Source organism: Aegilops tauschii, chromosome 5 (genome assembly GCF_002575655.3).
Source record: "Aegilops tauschii subsp. strangulata cultivar AL8/78 chromosome 5, Aet v6.0, whole genome shotgun sequence".
NCBI classification, from domain to species: domain Eukaryota; kingdom Viridiplantae; phylum Streptophyta; class Magnoliopsida; order Poales; family Poaceae; genus Aegilops; species Aegilops tauschii.
Window position 1 is genome coordinate 537,249,386 of NC_053039.3, and position 21,403 is coordinate 537,270,788.

Genomic DNA, 21,403 nt, shown 5'->3' on the forward strand with positions numbered 1-21,403 from the left:
CCATTGTTGGAGGAGGGAGACGACATGATGTTTGGCCTTGAGAAAATCTGGCAGAAAACAGCTTGAAACGAAAACAGGGGATAATTGCGTGCTACAGGAATCAAAACCTTCGGGAGATTATATAATGAACTTTTACCGACCGAAAGAAGTATCGTGCAAGAAAACGGAGTTCGGAGAGCGCACGAGGTGCCCACGAGGTAGGGGGCGCGCCCGGGGGGTAGGGCGCGCCCTCCACCCTCGTGGAGGCCTCGTGTCCTTCCCGGACTGCTTCTTATTTTTCTATTTTTCTAAATATTCCAAAACAGAGAAAAATTGCCATTAGAACTGTTTTGGAGTCGGTTTACTTACCGTACCACGTACCTATTCCTTTTCGGAGTCTGAAACGTTCCGGAAAGTGTCCCTTATGTATTCCTCTGGGGTTACGGTTTCGATAATGTTGGTTTCAACATTTATTGGATTACCTGAGATATAATGCTTGATTCTTTGACTGTTAACCACCTTCGGATTCGTGCCTTCGAAGTTGTTGATTTTTATGGCACCGGAACGATAGACTTCCTCGATAATGTATGGGCCTTCCCACTTAGAGAGAAGTTTCCCTGCAAAAAATCTTAAACGAGAGTTGTATAGCAAAACATAATCGCCTACATTAAACTCACGCTTTTGTATCCTTTTATCATGCCACCTTTTAACCCTTTCTTTAAATAGTTTGGCATTTTCATAAGCCTGGTTTCTCCATTCATCTAGTGAGCTAATGTCAAATAGCCTCTTTTCACCGGCAAGTTTAAAATCATAGTTAAGCTCTTTAATAGCCCAATATGCCTTATGTTCAAGTTCGAGAGGTAAGTGACATGCTTTTCCATAAACCATTTTATACGGAGACATACCCATAGGATTCTTATATGCAGTTCTGTAAGCCCATAATGCATCATCGAGTTTCTTGGACCAATTCTTTCTAGATCTATTAACGGTCTTTTGCAAAATTAATTTGAGCTCTCTATTACTCAATTCTACTTGACCGCTAGACTGTGGATAATATGGAGATGCAATTCTATGATTAACGTCATATTTAGCAAGCATCTTACGGAAAGCACCATGAATAAAGTGTGAACCACCATCAGTCATTAAGTATCTAGGGACTCAAAATCTTAGAAAAATAACTTCTTTAAGCATTTTAATAGAAGTGTTATGATCAGCACTACTAGTTGGAATAGCTTCTACCCACTTAGTAACGTAATCAACAGCAACTAAAATATGTGTATATCCATTAGAGACAGGAAACGGTCCCATATAATCAAAGCCCCAAACATCAAATGGTTCAATAACAAGTGAATAATTCATAGGCATTTCTTGACATCTACTAATATTACCAATTCTTTGCCATTCATCACAAGACAAGACAAACTTACGAGCATCCTTGAAGAGAGTAGGCCAATAAAAACCAGATTGTAATACCTTATGTGCAGTTCTATCTCCAGCGTGGTGTCCTCCATAAGCCTGGGAGTGACACTTACGTAGGATCTGTTCCTGTTCATGCTCAGGTACACAACATCTAATAACACCATCTACTCCTTCTTTATAAAGATGTGGGTCATCCCAGAAGTAATGTTTTAAATCATAGAAAAACTTTTTCTTTTGCTGATATGTGAAACTAGGTGGTATAAATTTAGCAACAATGTAATTGGCATAATTAGCATACCATGGAGCAGTACGAGAAGCATTTATGACATTTAATTGTTCATCAGGAAAGCTATCATCAATAGGTAGTGGGTCATCAAGAACATTCTCTAACCTAGACAAGTTATCTGCAACGGGGTTCTCAGCTCCCTTTCTATCAATAATATGCAAATCAAATTCTTGTAGCAGGAGAACCCATCTAATAAGTCTAGGTTTAGCATCCTTCTTTTCCATAAGATATTTAATAGCAGCATGATCAGTGTGAATAGTTACTTTAGAATCAACAATGTAAGATCTAAACTTATCACATGCAAATACAACTGCTAAAAATTCTTTTTCAGTAGTAGCATAATTTCTCTGGGCACTGTCTAGAGTTTTACTAGCATATTGAATAACATTTAATTTCTTATCAACTCTTTGCCCTAAAACAGCACCTACAGCATAATCGCTAGCATCACACATAATTTCAAAGGGTAAATTCCAATCAGGTGGCTGAACGATAGGTGTAGAGATCAAAGCTTTCTTAAGTACTTCAAATGCTTCTACACAATCATCATCAAAGACAAAGGGTATATCTTTTTGTAATCAATTAGTCAGGGGCCGAGAAATTTTTGAGAAGTCCTTAATGAACCTCCTATAAAAACCAGCATGACCAAGGAAACTTCTTATACCTTTGATGTCCTTGGGACATGGCATCTTTTCAATAGCATCAACTTTAGCTTTATCAACTTCAATACCTCTTTCAGAAATTTTATGCCCCAAGATAATGCCTTCATTAACCATAAAGTGCACTTCTCCCAGATCAAGACAAGGTTAGTGTATTCACATCTCTGCAAAACTCGATCAAGGTTGCTCAAGCAATCATCAAAAGAAGATCCATAGACGGAGAAATCGTCCATGAAAACCTCACATATCTTTTCACAAAAGTAAGAGAATATAGCCATCATGCATCTTCGAAAGGTAGCAGGTGCATTACATAAACCAAAAGGCATACGTCGATAAGCAAAAGTACCGAAAGGGCAAGTAAAAGTAGTCTTTGATTGATCATCAGCTGATACAGGTATTTGAGAGAAACCAGAATAACCATGTAGAAAGAAAAAGTGTGTATGTTTGGATAATCTTTCTATCATTTGATCAATAAAAGGTAAGGGGTAATGATCCTTTTTAGTAGCCTTATTTAATTTGCGGAAATCGATTACCATCCTATAACCTGTAATAATTCTTTGCGGGGTCAATTCATCTTTATCATTAGGAACGATGGTAATACCTCCCTTTTTAGGGACACAATGGAGAGGACTTACCCATTCACTATCAGCAACGGGATAAATAATACCTGCCTCAAGAAGCTTTAGTATTTCCTTTCTTACCACTTCCTTCATCTTAGGATTCAACCGTCGTTGGTGATCGTGAACTGGTTCGGCGTCTTTCTCCAAATTTATTTTATGTTCACATAGAGTGGGACTAATGCCCTTAAGATCATCAAGAGTATATCCAATGGCAGCACGGTGCTTCTTCAGAGTTTTTAGTAATCTCTCTTCTTCATGCTCTGAAAGGTTAGCACTAATAATAACAGGATATATCTTCTTTTCATCAAGATAAGCATATTTAAGAGTATCAGGTAATGGTTTGAGCTCAAACACGGGATCGCCCTTGGGTGGAGGAGGATCCCCTAGGATTTCGACAGGCAAGTTGTGTTTCAGAATAGGTTCTTGTTTAAAGAATACTTCATCTATTTCCCTTCTTTCATTCATAAACATATCATTTTCATGGTCAAGCAAATATTGTTCTAAAGGATCATTAGGAGGTACGACAATAGAAGCAAGACCAATAATTTCATCCTTACTAGTCAATTCCTCTTCACGATGTTGTCTACTAAATTTAGAGAAATCGAACTCATGAGACATATCATCCAGACCGATAGTGACAACATTCTTTTCGCAGTTTATCTTAGCATTAATAGTATTCAAGAAGGGTCTACCAAATATAATGGGACAAAAGCTATCTTGTGGGGAACCAAGAACAAGAAAATCAGCAGGATATTTAGTTTTCCCACACAAGACTTCAACATCTCTAACAATCCCAATTGGTGAAATAGTATCTCTATTGGCAAGCTTAATGGTAACATCAATATCTTCTATTTCAGCAGGTGCAATATCATGCATAATTTCTTTGTATAAGTCATGAGGTATAGCACTAGCACTAGCACCCATATCACATAAGCCATGATAACAATGATCTCCTATTTTAACAGAAATAACAGGCATTCCCACAACGGGTCTATGCTTATCTTTAGCACAAGGTTTAGCAATTCTAGCAGTTTCATTGCAGAAGTAAATAACATGCCATCAATATTATCAGCCAAGAGATCTTTAACAATAGCAATATTAGGTTCAACTTTAACTTGATCAGGAGGTGTGTAAGTTCTAATATTGCTTTTACGGATCACAGTGGAAGCTTTAGCATGATCTTTTATCCTAACAGGAAAAGGTGGTTTCTCAACATAAGCAGTGGGAACAATAGGATCATTATAAGTGATAATCTTTTCTTCAACTTTAATAGGTTCAACTACTTTTACTTCTATCGGAGGATGATATTTAAACCACTTCTCTTTAGGGAGATCAACATGAGTAGCAAATGATTCACAAAAAGAAGCTACTATCTTAGAGTCAAGTCCATATTTAGTGCTAAACTTACGGAAAACATCGGTGTCCATAAAAGATTTAACACAATCAAACTTAGGTGTTATACCTGACTCCTTACCTTCGTCGAGGTCCCAATCTTCAGAGTTGCGTTTAATTCTTTCCAATAAATCCCATCTGAATTCAATAGTCTTCATCATATAAGAGCCAGAACAAGAAGTATCGAGCATGGTGCGATTATTTTCAGAAAGCCGAGCATAAAAATTTTGAATAATTATTTCTCTTGGGAGCTCATGATTGGGGCATGAATATAACATTGATTTAAGCCTCTCCCAAGCTTGAGCGATGCTTTCTCCTTTGCGAGGCCAAAAATTATATATATAATTGTGATCATGATGAACAAGATGCATAGGATAAAACTTCTGGTGAAATTCCAATTTCAATCGTTTATAGTCCCAAGATCTCGTATCATCACATAGCCTGTACCATGTCAATGCGTCTCCCTCCAAAGATAACGGGAAAACCTTCCTCTTAATAACATCATCGGGTACACCTCCAAGCTTAAATAATCCACAAACTTCATCCACACAGATTAGGTGTAAATTGGGATGCATTGTTCCATCTCCTGCAAAAGGATTAGCTAGCAGTTTCTCTAACATACCCGAAGGAATTTCAAAGCAAACATTTTCAGCAGGTTCAGTAGGTTGAGGAGCAACTCTTTGCTCTTCTGGACAGGGTGAAGATACCCCGAACAAGCCCCTCAAAGGAATACTTTCCATAGTAACAAGTGATAGTAAATTTCAGCACACTATATAAATTTTTCCTTACCAAGTTCCACTCACCAAAGGCGCTTCACTCCCCGGCAACGGCGCCAGAAAAGAGTCTTGATGACCCACAAGTATAGGGGATCTATCGTAGTCCTTTTGATAAGTAAGAGTGTCGAACCCAACGAGGAGCAGAAGGAAATGACAAGCGGTTTTCAGTAAGGTATTCTCTGCAAGCACTGAAATTATCGGTAACAGATAGTTTTGTGATAAGGTAAATGGTAACAAGCAACAAGTAATAAAAGTAAATAAGGTGCAGCAAGGTGGCCCAATCCTTTTTGTAGCAAAGGACAAGCCTGGACAATTTCTTATATAAAGGAAAATGCTCCCGAGGACACATGGGAATTATCGTCAAGCTAGTTTTCATCACGTTCATATGATTCGCGTTCATTACTTTGATAATCTGATATGTGGGTGGACTGGTGCTTGGGTGCTGCCCTTACTTGGACAAGCATCCCACTTATGATTAACTCCTAATGCAAGCATCCGCAACTACAAAATAAGTATTAAGGTAAACCTAACCATAGCATGAAACATATGGATCCAAATCAGCCCCTTACGAAGCAACGCATAAACTAGGGTTTAAGCTTCTGTCACTCTAGCAACCCATCATCTAATTATTACTTCCCAATGCCTTCCTCTAGGCCCTAATAATTGTGAAGTGTCATGTAGTCGACGTTCACATGACACCACTAGAGGAGAGACAACATACATCTCATCAAAATATCGAACGAATACAAAATTCACATGACTACTAATAGCAAGACTTCTCCCATGTCCTCAGGAACAAACGTAACTACTCACAAATCATATTCATGTTCATAATCAGAGGGGTATTAATATGCATATAGGATCTGAACATATAATCTTCCACCAAGTAAACCAACTAGCATCAACTACAAGGAGTAATCAACACTACTAGCAACCTACACGTACCAATCTCAGACTTAGAGACAAGAATTGGATACAAGAGATGAACTAGGGTTTGAGAGGAGATGGTGCTAGTGAAGATGTTGATGAAGATTGACCCCCTCCCGATGAGAGGATCATTGGTGATGACGATGGCGATGATTTCCCCCTCCCGGAGGGAAGTTTCCCCGGCAGAACAGCTCCGCCGGAGCCCTAGATTGGTTCCGCCAAGGTTCCGCCTCGTGGCAGTGGAGTCTCGTCCTGTAAGCTTGCTTCCTATTTTTTCTCGGACGAAAGACTTCATATAGCAGAAGATGGGCACCGGAGGGCCACCAGGGGGGCCACGAGGCAGGGGGCGCGCCCCTACCCTCGTGGCCAGGGTGTGGCCCCCTCTGGTATTTTCTTCGCTCAGTATTTTTTTTATTTTCCAAAAATAACTTCCGTGGAGTTTCAGGACTTTTGGAGTTGCGCAGAATAGGTCTCTAATATTTCTCCTTTTCCAGCCCAGAATTCCAGCTGTCGGCATTCTCCCTCTTCATGTAAACCTTGTAAAATAAGAGAGAAAAGGCATAAGTATTGTGACATAATGTGTAATAATAGCCCATAATGCGATAAATATGAATATAAAAGCATGATGCAAAATGGACGTATCACCCATTAAGGCCCATTGACCCCCGAGGGTTCCGGTAAACTCCCGGTACTCCGGAAAATAGCCCGAACCACTCAAAACCTTTCCGGTGTCCAAACATAGCCTTCCAATATATCAATCTTTTTGTCTTGCCCATTTCGAGACTCCTCGTCATGTCCGTGATCACATCCGGGACTCTGAACTACCTTCGGTACATCAAAACACATAAACTCATAATACCGGTCGTCACCGAACGTTAAGCGTGCGGACCCTACGGGTTCGAGAACTATGTAGACATGACCGAGACTCACTTCCGGTCAATAACCAATAGCGGAACCTGGATGCTCATATTGGTTCCTACATATTCTACAAAGATCTTTATCGGTCAAACCGCATAACAACATACGTTGTTCCCTTTGTCATCGGTATGTTACTTGCCCGAGATTCGATCGTCGGTATCTCAATACCTAGTTCAATCTCGTTACCAGCAAGTCTCTTTACTTGTTCCGTAATGCATCATCCCACAACTAACTCATTAGTCACATTGCTTGCAAGGCTTATAGTGATGTGCATTACCGAGAGGGCCCAGAGATACCTCTCGGTAACACGGAGTGGCAAATCCTAATCTCGATCTATGCCAACCCAACAAACACCATCGGAGACACCTGTAGAACATCTTTATAATCACCCAGTTACGTTGTGACGTTTGATAGCACACTAAGTGTTCCTCTGGTATTCGGGAGTTGCATAATCTCATAGTCATAGGAACATGTATAAGTCATGAAGAAAGCAATAGCAAGAAACTAAACGATCATAGTGCTAAGCTAACGAATGGGTCAAGTCAATCACATCATTCTCTAATGATGTGATCCCGTTCATCAAATGACAACACATGTCTATGGCTAGGAAACTTAACAATCTTTGATTAACGAGCTAGTCAAGTAGAGGCATACTAGTGGCACTCTGTTTGTCTATGTATTCACACATGTACTAAGTTTTCGATTAATACAATTTTAGCATGAATAATAAACATTTATCATGGTATAAGGAAATATAAATAAGAACTTTATTATTGACTCTAGGGCATATTTCCTTCAGTCTCCCACTTGCACTAGAGTCAATAATCTAGATTACATTGTAATGATTCTAACACCCATGGAGTCTTGGTGCTGATCATGTTTTGCTCGTGAGAGAGGCTTAGTCAACGGGTCTGCAACATTTAGATCCGTATGTATCTTGCAAATCTCTATGTCCCCTTCCGACACTTGATGACGGTTGGAATTGAAGCGTCTCTTGATGTGCTTGGTTCTCTTGTGAAATCTGGATTCCTTCGCCAAGGCAATTGCTCCAGTATTGTCACAAAAGATTTTCATTGGACCCGATGCACTAGGTATGACACCTAGATCGGATATGAACTCCTTCATCCAGACTCCTTCATTTGCTGCTTCCGAGGCAGCTATGTATTCCGCTTCACACGTAGATCCCGCCACGACGCTCTGCTTAGAACTGCACCAACTGACAGCTCCACCGTTCAATATAAACACGTATCCGGTTTGCGACTTAGAGTCATTCGGATCAGTGTCAAAGCTTGCATCGACGTAACCATTTACGACGAGCTCTTTGTCACCTCCATAAACGAGAAACATATCCTTAGTCCTTTTCAGGTATTTCAGGATGTTCTTGACCACTGTCCAGTGATCCACTCCTGGATTACTTTGGTACCTCCCTACTATACTTATAGCAAGGCACACATCAGGTCTGGTACACAGCATTGCATACATGATAGAACCTATGGCTGAAGCATAGGGAATGACTTTCATTTTCTCTCTATCTTCTGCACTGGTCGGGCATTGAGTCTCACTCAAATCCACACCTTGTAACACAGGCAAAAACCCTTTCTTTGAGTGGTCCATTTTGAACTTCTTCAAAATCTTATCAAGGTATGTGCTTTGTGAAAGTCCAATTAAGTGTCTTGATCTATCTCTATAGATATTGATGCCCAATATATAAGCAGCTTCACCGAGGTCTTTCATTGAAAAACTTTTATTCAAGTATCCTTTTATGCTATTGATACGTCTCCAACGTATCTATAATTTTGATTGTTCCATGCTATATTATATTCTGTTTTGGACATTATTGGGCTTTATTTTACACTTTTATATATCTTTTGGGACTAACCTATTAACCGGAGGCCCATCCCTGAATTGTTGTTTTTTGTCCGTTTCAGTGTTTCGCAGAAAAAGATTATCAAACGGAATGAAACCTTCGGGAACGTGATTTTCGGAACGAAGGTGATCCAGAGGACTTGGACCCTACGTAAAGCAATCAACGAGGAAGGCACGAGGTAGGGGGCGTGCCTACCCCCCCCCCCCCCCCCAGGCGCGCCCTCCACCCTCGTGGGCCCCTTATTGCTCCACCGACGTACTTCTTCCTCCTATATATACCTACGTACCCCCAAACTACCAGATACGGAGCCAAAAACCTAATTCCACCGCTGCAACTTTCTGTACCTGCGAGATCCCATCTTGGGGCCTTTTCCGGAGCTCCGCCGGAGGGGGCATTGATCACGGAGGGCCTCTACATCATCTCCAAGGCCTCTCCGATGAAGTGTGAGTAGTTTACCTCAGACCTTCGGGTCCATAGTTATTAGCTAGATGGCTTCTTCTCTCTTTTTGGATCTCAATACAATGTTCTCCCCCTCTCTTGTGGAGATCTATTCGATGTAATCTTCTTTTGCGGTGTGTTTGTCGAGATCCGATGAATTGTGGGTTTATGATCAAGATTATCTATGAACAATATTTGAATCAAATCTGAATTCTTTTATGTATGATTGGTTATCTTTGCAAGTCTCTTCGAATTATCAGTTTCGTTTGGCCTACTAGATTGATCTTTCTTGCAATGGGAGAAGTGCTTAGCTTTGGGTTCAATCTTGGGGTGTCCTTTCCCAGTGACAGTTGGGGCAGCAAGGCACGTATTGTATTGTTGCCATCGAGGATAAAAAGATGGGGTTTATATCATATTGCATGAGTTTATCCCTCTACATCATGTCATCTTTCTTAATGCGTTACTCTGTTCTTCATGAACTTAATACTCTAGATGCATGCTGGATAGCGGTCGATGTGTGGAGTAATAGTAGTAGATGCAGGCAGGAGTCGGTCTACTTGTCTCGGACGTGATGCCTATATACATGATCATACCTAGATATTCTCATAACTATGCTCAGTTCTATCAATTGCTCGACAGTAATTTGTTTACCCATCGCAATACTTGTGCTATCTTGAGAGAAGCCACTAGTGAAACCTATGGCCCCGGGGTCTATTTTCCATCATATTAATCATCCAATACTTTGCTATTTCTGTTGCCGTTTATTTTGCTTTATTTACTTTGCATCTTTATCACAAAAATACCAAAAATATTATCTTATCATCTCTATCAGATCTCACTCTCGTAAGTGACCGAGAAGGGATTGACAACCCCTTTATCGCGTTGGTTGCGAGGTTCTTGTTTGTTTGTGTAGGTGCGAGGGACTCGTGCGTGGCCTCCTACTGGATTGATACCTTGGTTCTAAAAAAACTGAGGGAAATACTTACGTTGCTTTACTGCATCACCCTTTCCTCTTCAAGGGAAAACCAACGCAGTGCTCAAGAGGTAGCAAGAAGGATTTCTGGCACCGTTGCCGGGGAGTCTACGCACAAGTCAAGCCATACCAAGTACCCATCACAAACTCATCTCCCTCGCATTACATTATTTGCCATTTGCCTCTCGTTTTCCTCTCCCCCACTTCACCCTTGCCGTCTTATTCGCCCTCTCTTTTTGTTCGCTTCTTTCCGCTCTTTGCTTGGTTGCTTGCTTGTCACGATGGCTCAAGATAATACCAAATTGTGTGACTTTACCAATACCAACGATAATGATTTTCTTAGCACTCCGATTGCTCCTCTTAATGATGCTGAATCTTGTGAGATTAATGCTGCTTTGTTGAATCTTGTTATGAAAGATCAATTCGCCGGCCTTCCTAGTGAAGATGCCGCTACCCATCTAAATAGCTTTGTTGATTTGTGTGATATGCAAAAGAAGAGGGATGTTGATAATGATATTGTTAAACTGAAGCTATTTCCTTTTTCGCTTAGAGATCGTGCTAAAGTGTGGTTTTCGTCTTTGCCTAAAAATAGTATTGATTCATGGAATAAGTGCAAAGATGCTTTTATCTCTAAGTATTTTCCTCCCGCTAAAATCATCTCTCTTAGAAACGATATTATGAATTTTAAGCAACTTGATCATGAACATGTTGCGCAAGCATGGGAGAGGATGAAATTAATGATACGTAATTGCCCAACTCATGGTTTGAATTTGTGGATGATTATACAAAATTTTATGTCGGATTGAATTTTGCTTCTAGAAATCTTTTACATTCGGCCGCGGGAGGCACTTTTATGGAAATCACTTTAGGAGAAGCTACTAAACTCCTAGATAATATTATGGTTAATTATTCTCAATGGCACACCGAAAGATCTACTAATAAAAAAATGCATGCGATAGAAGAAATTAATGTTTTGAGTGGAAAGATGGATGAACTTATGAAATTATTTGCTACTAAAAGTGTTTCTTCGGATCCTAATGATATGCCTTTGTCTACTTTGATTGAGAATAATAATGAATCTATGGATGTGAATTTTGTTGGTAGGAATAATTTTGGTAACAATGCTTATAGAGGAAATTTTAATCCTAGGCCGTTTCCTAGTAATTCTTATAATAATTATGGTAATTCCTACAACTATTCTTATGGAAATTTCAATAAGATGCCCTCTGAATTTTAGAATAGTGTTAAAGAGTTTATGAATTCGCAAAAGAATTTCAATGCTTTGCTTGAAGAAAAATTGCTTAAAGTTGATGAATTGGCTAGGAACGTTGATAGAATTTCTCTTGATGTTGATTCTTTGAAACTTAGATCTATTCCACCTAAGCATGATATCAATGAGTCTCTCAAAGCCATGAGAATTTCCATTGATGAGTGCAAAGAAAGAACCGCTAGGATGCGTACTAAGAAAGATTGCTTTACGAAAGTGTGTTCTTCTAATTTCTATGAAAATAAAGATGAAGATCTAAAAGTTATTGATGTGTCCCCTATTAAATCTTTGTTTTGCAATATGAATCTTGATAATGATGGGACTGAAGATGATTTACCTTTACCTAGAAGACGTTCCAAAAATTCGGAGTTTTTAGTTCTTGATGCAAAAATTGGTAGTAGTGGGATTGAAGAAGTTAAAACTTTAGATATTAATGAACCCACTATTTTGGATTCAAGGAATTTAATTATGATAATTGCTCTTTAATAGATTGTATTTCCTTGTTGCAATCCGTGCTAAATTCACCGCAAGCTTATAGTCAAAATAAGGCTTTTACTAAACATATCGTTGATGCTTTGATGCAATCTTATGAAGAAAAGCTTGAGTTGGAAGTTTCTATCCCTAGAAAACTTTATGATGAGTGGGAACCTACTATTAAAATTAAAGTTAAAGATCATGAGTGTTATGCTTTGTGTGATTTGGGTGCTAGTGTTTCCACGATTCCGAAAACTTTGTGTGATTTGCTAGGTTTCCATGAACTTGATGATTGCTCTCTAAATTTGCACCTTGCGGATTCCACTATAAAAAACCTATGGGAAGAATTAATGATGTTCTTATTGTTGCAAATAGGAACTATGTGCCCGTAGATTTTATCGTTCTTGATATAGATTGCAATCCTTCATGTCCGATTATTCTTGGTAGACCTTTTCTTAGAACGATTGGTGCAATTATTGATATGAAGGAAGGAAATATTAGATTCCAATTTCCATTAAGGAAAGCATGGAACACTTTCCTAGAAAGAAAATAAAATTACCATATGAATCTATCATGAGAGCCACTTATGGTTTGCCTACCAAAGATGGCAATACCTAGATGTATCCTTGCTTTTATGCCTAGCTAGGGGCGTTAAACGATAGCGCTTGTTGGGAGGCAACCCAATTTTATTTTAGTTTTTTGCTTTTTGCTTCTGTTTAGGAATAAACAATATGTATAGCCTCTGGTTAGATTCATTTTTGTGTTTTAATTAGTGTTTGTGCCAAGTAAAACCGTTAGGATAACCTACGGTAATAGTTATTTTGATTCTGCTGCAGAAAACAGAAACTTTGCGTGCACGAGATTAGTTTGCATAAATCACAGGAACGTGCTTTTTAGTTGATTCTTTTTGCTGTAGATGAATAAACAAATTATCTAGAACTTCCTAATTTGGTTGAATTTTTCACGTTCCAGAAGTTTGCGTTAGTTACAGATTACTACAGACTGTCCTGTTTTTGATAGATTCTGTTTTTCGTGTGTTGTTTGCTTATTTTGATGATTCTATGGCTAGTAAAATAGTTTATGAACCATAGGGAAGTTGGAATACAGTAATTTTAACACCAATATAAATAAAGAATGAGTTCATTACAGTACCTTGAAGTGGTGTTTTGTTTTCTTTTGCTAACGGAGCTTTTGAGATTTTCTGTTGAGTTTTGTGTTGTGAAGTTTTCAAGTTTTGGGTAAAAGATTTGATGGATTATGGAACAAGGAGTGGCAAGAGCCAAATCTTGGGGATGCCCATGGCACCCCAATATAATCTAAGGACACCTAAAAGCCAAAGCTAGGGGATGCCCCGGAAGGCATCCCCTCTTTCGTCTACTTCCATCGGTAACTTTACATGGAGCTATATTTTTATTCACCACATGATATGTGTTTTGCTTGGAGTGTCTTGTATTATTTGAGTCTTTGCTTTTTAGTTTACCACAATCATCCCTGCTGTACACACCTTTTGAGAGAGACACACATGATTCGTAATTTATTAGAATACTCTATGTGCTTCACTTATATCTTTTGAGCTATATAGTTTTTGCTCTAGTGCTTCACTTATATCTTTTAGAGCACGGTGGTGGATTTGTTTTATAGAAACTATTGTTCACTCATGCTTCACTTATATTATTTTGAGAGTCCTACAAAACAGCATGGTAATTTGCCTTAATAACGAAATTAATCCTAATATGCAAGGTATTCAACTCTAGTAAAAAAAAATATCTTATGAGTGTGTTGAATACTAAGAAAAGTTGATGATTTGTTTTGAGATATGGAGGTAGTAATATTAGAGTCATGCTAGTTGAGAAATTATGAATTTGAAAAATACTTGTGTTGAAGTTTGTGATTCCCGTAGCATGCACGTATAGTGAACCGTTATGTGATGAAGTTGGAGCACGATATATTTATTGATTGTCTTCCTTATGTGTGGAGGTCGGGATCGCGCGATGGTTAACTCCTACCAACCCTTCCCCTAGGAGCATGCGTGTAGTACTTTGTTTTGATTACTTGTAGATTTTTGCAATAAGTATGTGAGTTCTTTATGACTAATGTTGAGTCCAGGGATTATACGCACTCTCACCCTTCCACCATTGCTAGCCTTTCTAGTACTGCGCAACTTTCGCCGGTGCAATACACCCACCATATACCTTCCTCAAAACAGCCACCATACCTACCTATTATGGCATTCCCATAGCCATTCCGAGATATATTTCCATGCAACTTTCCACCGTTCCGTTTATTATGACATGCTCCATCATTGCCATATTTCTTAGCATGATCATGTATTTGTGGCAAAGCCACCGTTCATAATTCTTTCATACATGTCACTCATGATTCATTGCATATCCCGGTACACCGCCAGAGGCATACACATAGAGTCATATTTTGTTCTAGTATCGAGTTGTAATTCTTGAGTTGTAAAGTAAATAAAAGTGTGATGATCATCATTATTAGAGCATTGTCCCATGTGAGGAAAGGATGATGGAGACTATGATTCCCCCACAAGTCGGGATGAGACTCCGGACTAAATAAAAAAAAGAGGCCAAAAAAAAGAGAGAAAGGCCCAAAGAAAAAATGAGAGAAAAAGAGAGAAGGGACAATGCTACTATCCTTTTACCACACTTGTGCTTCAAAGTAGCACCAAGATCTTCATGATAGAAAGTCTCTCATTTTGTCACTTTCATTTACTAGTGGGAATATTTCATTATAGAACTTGGTTTGTATATTCCAATGATGGGCTTCCTCAAATTGCCCTAGGTCTTCGTGAGCAAGCAAGTTGGATGCACACCCACTTAGTTTCTTTTTGAGCTTTCATACACTTATAGCTCTAGTGCATCCGTTGCATGGCAATCCCTACTCACTCACATAGATATCTATTGATGGGCATCTCCATAACCCGTTGATACGCCTAGTTGATGTGAGACTATCTTCTCCTTTTTGTCTTCTCCACAACCACCATATTCTATTTCACATATAGTGCTATGTCCATGGCTCACGCTCATGTATTGCGTGAAAGTTGAAAAGTTTGAAAATTCTAAAGTATGAAACAATTGCTTGGCTGAAACCGGGGTTGTGCATGATTTAAATATTTTGTGTGATGAAGATAGAGCATAGCCAGACTATATGATTTTGTAGGGATAACTTTCTTTAGCCATGTTATTTTGAGAAGACATGATTGCTTAGTTAGTATGCTTGAAGTATTATTACTTTTATGTCAATATTAAACTTTTATCTTGAATCTTTCGGATCTGAATATTCATACCACAATTAAAAGGATTACATTAAAAACCATGCCAAGTAGCATTCCACATCAAAAATTCTGTTGTTATCATTTACCTACTCGAGGACGAGCGGGAATTAAGCTTGGGGATGCTTGATACGTCTCCAACGTATCTATAATTTTTTATTGTTCCATGCTATATTATATTATGTTTTGGACATTATTGGGCTTTATTTTACACTTTTATATATCTTTTGGGACTAACCTATTAACCGGAGGCCCAGCCCAGAATTGTTGTTTTTTGTCCGTTTCAGTGTTTCGCAGAAAAAGAATATCAAACGGAGTCCAAACGGAATGAAACCTTCGGGAACATGATTTTCGGAACGAACGTGATCCAGAGGACTTGGACCCTATGTAAAGCAATCAACGAGGAAGGCACGAGGTAGGGGGTGCGCCTACCCCCCCCCCCCCCAGGCGCGCCCTCCACCCTCATGGTCCCCTCGTTGCTCCACCGACGTACTTCTTCCTCCTATATAGACCTATGTACCCCCAAACTACCAGATACGGAGCCAAAAACTTAATTCCACCGCCGCAACTTTCTGTACCTGCGAGATCCCATCTTGGGGCCTTTTCCGGAGCTCCGTCGGAGGGGGCATTGATCACGGTGGGCCTCTACATCATCTCCAAGGCCTTTCCGATGAAGTGTGAGTATTTTACCTCAGACCTTCGGGTCCATAGTTATTAGCTACATGGCTTCTTCTCTCTTTTTGGATCTCAATACAATGTTCTCCCCCTCTCTTGTGGAGATCTATTCGATGTAATCTTCTTTTGCGGTGTGTTTGTCGAGATCCGATGAATTGTGGGTTTATGATCAAGATTACCTATGAACAATATTTGAATCAAATCTAAATTCTTTTATGTATGATTGGTTATCTTTGCAAGTCTCTTCGAATTATCAGTTTGGTTTGGCCTACTAGATTGATCTTTCTTGCAATGGGAGAAGTGCTTAGCTTTGGGTTCAATCTTGCGGTGTCCTTTCCCAGTGACAGTTGGGGCAGCAAGGCACGTATTGTATTGTTGCCATCGAGGATAAAAAGATGGGGTTTATATCATATTGCATGAGTTTATACCTCTACATCATGTCATCTTTCTTAATGTGTTACTCTGTTCTTCATGAACTTAATACTCTAGATGCATGCTGGATAGCGGTCGATGTGTGGAGTAATAGTAGTAGATGTAGGCAGGAGTCGGTCTACTTGTCTCGGATGTGATGCCTATATACATGATCATACCTACATATTCTCATAACTATGCTCAATTCTATCAATTGCTCAACAGTAATTTGTTTACCCATCACAATACTTATGCTATCTTGAGAGAAGCCACTAGTGAAACCTATGGCCCCTGGGTCTATTTTCCATCATATTAATCTTCCAATACTTTGCTATTTCTGTTGCCGTTTATTTTGCTTTATTTACTTTGCATCTTTATCACAAAAATACCAAAAATATTATCTTATCATCTCTATCAGATCTCTCTCTCGTAAGTGACCGAGAAGGGATTGACAACCCCTTTATCGTGTTGGTTGCGAGGTTCTTGTTTGTTTGTGTAGGTGCGAGGGACTCGTGCATGGCCTCCTACTGGATTGATACCTTGGTTCTCAGAAAACTGAGGGAAATACTAACGCAGCTTTACTACATCACCCTTTCCTCTTCAAGGGAAAACCAACGCAGTGCTCAAGAGGTTGGAGCTATCCAGAAATTCTATTCCGTTCAACAATATGTCATCCACATATAATATTAGAAATGCTACAGAGCTCCCACTCACTTTCTTGTAAATACAGGCTTCTCCAAAAGCATGTATAAAACCATATGCTTTGAACACACTATCAAAATGTTTATTCCAACTCCGACAGGCTTGCACCAGTCCATAAATGGATCGCTGGAGCTTGCACACTTTGTTAGCATCCTTTGGATCGACAAAACCTTCTCGTTGCCTCATATACAACTCTTCTTCCAGAAATCCATTCAGGAATGCAGTTTTGACATCCATTTGCCAAATTTCATAATCATAAAATGCAGCAATTGCTAACATGATTCGGACAGACTTAAGCATCGCTACGGGTGAGAAAGTCTCATCGTAGTCAACTCCCTGAACTTGTCGAAAACCTTTCGCAACAAGTCGAGCTTTGTAAACAGTAACATTACCGTCAGCGTCAGTCTTCTTCTTGAAGATCCATTTATTCTCGATGGCTTGCCGATCATCGGGCAAGTCAACCAAAGTCCACACTTTGTTCTCATACATGGATCCCATCTCAGATTTCATGGCTTCAAGCCATTTCACGGAATCTGGGCTCATCATCCCTTCCTCATAGTTCGTAGGCTCGTTATGGTCTAGTAACATGACGTCCAGAATAGGATTACCGTACCACTCTGGTGCGGATCTTACTTTGATTGACCTACGAGGTTCAGTAGTAACTTGATCTGAAGTTTCATGATCACTATCATTAGCTTCCTCACTAATTAGTGTAGGAATCACTGGAACTAATTTCTGTGATGAACTACTTTCCAATTCGGGAGAAGGTACAATTACCTCATCAAGTTCTACTTTCCTCCCACTCACTTCTTTCGAGAGAAACTCCTTCTCTAGAAAGGATCCATTCTTAGCAACGAATATCTTGCCTTCGGATCTGTGATAGAAGGTGTACCCAACAGTCTCCTTTGGTTATCCTATGAAGACACATTTCTCCGATTTGGGTTCGAGCTTATCAGGTTGAAGCTTTTTCATAAGCATCGCAGCCCCAAACTTTCATAAATGACAACTTGGGTTTCTTGCCAAACCACAGTTCATAAGGTGTCGTCTCAATAGATGGTGCCCTATTTAACGTAAATGCAGCCGTCTCTAAAGCATAACCCCAAAACGATAGCGGTAAATCAGTAAGAGACATCATAGTTCGCAGCATATCTTATAAAGTGCGTTTACGACGTTCGGACACACCATTACGCTGTGGTGTTCCAGGTGGTGTGAGTTGCGAAACTATTCCACATTGTTTCAAATGAAGACCAAACTCGTAACTCAGATATTCTCCTCCATGATCAGATCATAGAAACTTTATTTTCTTGTTACGATGATTTTCCACTTCACTCTAAAATTCTTCGAACTTTTCAAATGTTTCAGACTTATGTTTCATCAAGTAGATATACCCATATCTGCTCAAATCATCTGTGAAGGTTAGAAAATAACGATACCCGCCGCGAGCATCAACACTCATTGGACCGCATACATCAGTATGTATTATTTCCAACAAGTCTGTTGCTCGCTCCATAGTTCCAGAGAACGGAGTCTTAGTCATCTTGCCCATGAGGCATGGTTCGCAAGTATCAAGTGATTCCAAAAGCCCATCAGCATGGACTTTCTTCGTGCGCTTTACACCAATATGACCTAAACGGCAGTGCCACAAATAAGTTGCACTATCATTATTGAACTTATATCTTTTGGCTTCAATATTATTAATATGTGTATCACTACTATCGAGATTCAACAAAAATAGACCACACATCAAGGGTGCATGACCATAAAAGATATTACTCATATAAATACAACAACCATTATTCTCTGATTTAAATGAATAACCGTCTCTTATCAAACAAGATCCATATATAATGTTCTGTTGGAAATATGCCCTAGAGGCAATAATAAAATGGTTATTATTATATTTCCTTGTTCATGATAATTGTCTATTGTTCATGCTATAATTGTATTAACCGGAGACCGTAATACATGTGTGAATACGTAGACCACAATATGTCCCTAGTAAGCCTCTAGTTGACTAGCTCGTTGATCAATAGGTGGTTACGGTTTCCTGACCATGGACATTGGATGTCGTTGATAACGGGATCACATCATTAGGAGAATGATGTGATGGACAAGACCCAATCCTAAGCATAGCACAAGATCGTGTAGTTCGTCTGCTAAAGCTTTTCTAATGTCAAGTATCATTTCCTTAGACCATGAGATGGTGCAACTCCCGGATACCGTAGGAATGCTTTGGGTGTGCCAAACGTCACAACGTAACTGGGTGGCTATAAAGGCACACTAAGGGTATCTCCGAAAGTGTCTGTTGGGTTGGCACGAATTGAGACTGGGATTTGTCACTCCGTGTGACAGAGAGGTATCTCTGGGCCCACTCGGTAGGACATCATCATAATGAGCTCAATGTGACCAAAGAGTTGATCACGGGATGATGTGTTATGGAACGAGTAAAAGTGACTTGCCGGTAATGAGATTGAACGAGGTATTGGGATACCGACGATCGAATCTCGGGCAAGTAACGTACCGATTGACAAAGGGAATTGTATACGGGATTGATTGAATCCCCGACATCGTGGTTCATCCGATGAGATCATCGTGGAACATGTGGGAGCCAACATGGGTATCCAGATTCCGCTGTTGGTTATTGGCCAGAGAGCTGTCTCGGTCATGTCTGCATGATTCCCGAACCCGTAGGGTCTATACACTTAAGGTTCGGTGACGCTAGAGTTGTTATGGGAATTAGTGTGCAGTTACCGAATGTTGTTCGGAGTCCCGGATGAGATCCCAGATGTCACGAGGAGTTCCGGAATGGTCCGGAGGTAAATATTTATATATGGGAAGTCCTATTTTGGCCACCGGAAAATGTTCGGAATTTTTCGGTATTGTACCGGGAAGGTTCTAGAAGGTTCCGGAGTGGGGCCCACATGCATGGGGGGACCCACATGAACGTGGGTAGTGGGGGCAAGGACCCACACCGCTGGTCAAGGCGCACCAAGATCCCCCCTTAGAAGGAATAAGATCATATCCCGAAGGGATAAGATCAAGATCCCTAAAAAAGGGGGATAACAATCGGTGGGGAAGGGAAATGTTGGGATTTCTTTCCCCCACCTTTGCCAACGCCCCAATGGACTGGAGGGCAAGAAACCAGCCCCCTCCACCACTATATATAGTGGGGAGGCTCATGGGAGCCGCACCCCTTCCCCTGGCGCAGCCCTCTCGCTCCCCAACACCTCCGTAGTAGTAGTAGTGCTTGGCGAAGCCCTGCCGGAGAACTGCAAGCTCCACCACCACGCCGTCATGCTGCCGGAGCTCTCCCTCAACTTCTCCTCTCCCCTTGCTGGATCAAGAAGGAGGAGATGTCCCCGGGCTGTACGTGTGTTGAACGCGGAGGCGCCGTTGTTCGGCGCTTAGATCGGAATCAACCGCGATCTGAATCGCTACGAGTACGACTCCTTCATCCGCGTTCTTGTAACGCTTCCGCATCGCGATCTTCAAGGGTATGAAGATGCACTCCCCTCTCTCTTGTTGCTAGTCTCTCCATAGATTGATCTTGGTGATGCGTAGAAAATTTTTAGTTTCTGCAATGATCCCCAACAGTGGCATCAGGAGCTAGGTCTATGCGTAGTTTCTATGCACGAGTAGAACACAAGTTGTTGTGGGCATCGATTTTGTCAATTTACTTGTTGTTACTAGTCTTATCTTGATTCGGCGGCATCGTGGGATGAAGCGGCCCGGACCGACCTTACACGTACGCTTACGTGAGACAGGTTCCACCGACTGACATGCACTAGTTGCATAAGGTGGCTAGCGGGTGTCTGCCTCTCCCACTTTAGTCGGATCGGATTCGATGAAAAGGGTCCTTATGAAGGGTAAATAGAAATTGGCATATCACGTTGTGGTTTTTGGCATAGGTAAGAAACGTTCTTGCTAGAAACCTATAGCAGCCACGTAAAAACTTGCAACAACAATTAGAGGACGTCTAACTTGTTCTTGCAGCATATGCCGTGTGATGTGATATGGCCAAAAGGATGTGATGAATGATATATGTGATGTATGAGATTGATCATGTTCTTGTAATAGGAATCACGACTTGCATGTCGATGAGTATGACAACCGGCAGGAGCCATAGGAGTTGTCTTAATTTGTTATATGACCTGCGTGTCAATGAAAACGCCATGTAATTACTTTACTTTATTGCTAACCGTTAGCCATAGTAGTAGAAGTAATAGTTGGCGAGACAACTTCATGAAGACACGATGATGGAGATCATGGTGTCATGCTGGTGATGATGATGATCATGGCGCCCCGAAGATGGAGATCAAAAGGAGCAAAAT